Source organism: Microtus pennsylvanicus, chromosome 11, assembly GCF_037038515.1.
Source record: "Microtus pennsylvanicus isolate mMicPen1 chromosome 11, mMicPen1.hap1, whole genome shotgun sequence".
Classification (NCBI taxonomy): Eukaryota; Metazoa; Chordata; class Mammalia; order Rodentia; family Cricetidae; genus Microtus; species Microtus pennsylvanicus.
This window is the reverse complement of record NC_134589.1, coordinates 8,933,576-8,934,981: the sequence shown is the minus strand read 5'-3', so window position 1 is coordinate 8,934,981 and position 1,406 is coordinate 8,933,576. Positions and strand designations below refer to the sequence as shown.

General features: G+C 44.3%; 1 pseudogene; it reads right to left on the bottom strand.

Moving 5' to 3' along the window:
* Positions 1–251: 251 nt before the first annotated feature.
* On the bottom strand, positions 252–1,033 carry LOC142859887 (transcription initiation factor TFIID subunit 9-like; annotated as a pseudogene).
* Positions 1,034–1,406: the final 373 nt, after the last annotated feature.

The window sequence follows — 1,406 nt, the reverse complement described above, 5'->3', positions numbered from 1 at the left end:
AGTGGGGGAGAGGGAAGGAAATGGGAGGAGGGGAGGAAGTGGAAATTTTGAATGGCATTATTTACAAAGCAATACAAATTAAAAAAAATAAAATAAAAAACAGCATTTCAATTGTAACGCATAGTAAGTATACTTATTAAATACCATTTTCTAAAATACAACTTTAAAACATATAACATACTTGTTTGATCTCAGTACAATGGATTCAAGACCAAGTATACATGTTACATGCATCAAGGCTAGATTACAACTTAATCACAGTCACCATCATCTTCATAGTCATCAGCATCATCTCCACGTTTTCTTTCAAGCGCATTTGTGGACCCATTGGCTGTATTTTGTGATACTGTATTCATAGTATTGAGAATGTTCGTGGACCCAATTAATGACGGATTAGCCAGAACATTCTGACCTGCCAGGGCTGCGGGAATTGAAGCTTTGATAGCTGGGGACCGAGGAGACTGTGAAGGGGGATCTGTACTGTAAACCTTTGTCCTGTGAGGGACATTGGGGTGCCTACTTTAGTTGAGAGAGACATGGTTTGTGGAGTTTGTGTGCCTAGCATGGGAGTACTGGGTCTGCTAGGAACTGAACCAGCACTTCCCCGTGGAACGGTTATTCTTCCTGCAGGAGTAGGTACCTTTTTCTGTAACGACTTAAACCTATAGATTGGGGCAGTTAAGCAATAGATGTCAGGAGACAATCTAGGATCTGAGTATGGCTTGATCCATGGCAAAGGGGTTTGATTTCCTTGTCTTGCATTATCTAATAAAAGATCTCTCCGGAGAGGAGAAGTGAGAGACTGATTGGCCCGGGACTGGATTGCCGATCGCACAGCATCTGTATCAATAGCAGCTTTCTTAGCACAGCTGGGATAAACTTTAGCATCATCCAGAATTGTGATATTCACATATCAGAAGGCAAGCTCCAACGTCTGATTTGTAACTCTCAGCTCACACTCTGTAATCCCCAGTCCCCTCGGGAACTGTACCAACATCTCTGCTTCTCTGTGCACGCTCGTGGGAGAAGCCATCCTGTCAGACTCCGTGATATCCAGTGATCAGACCTCTTGAGCTAAGTCACCCACATTAATGTTCTTCAGTCTTGATCTTGATGCAAGTTCTTTGCTGGTGTGGTTTTTCAGGGTGGTTTTTCCAACCCTTGGTCTACCCGTGAGGAGGATGTTTGGAGGGTTCATAGTCCTCCTTCACACACAGCTGGCACCTTGGCTCACATGCCCAGCACGCTCTCCAGGTAGGAGCCGGAGAGCCTTGTCGTCCTTATGACAGGCAATGAGAGCATCCTAGATTAAGATCCTTTTCTGTAGCAGTTTACTGTCCTGACTGCAAAGTCTTTAACACTCCCATTGCTCATCAGGATCAATTTTCCTTCCCCTTGAGCCTGAG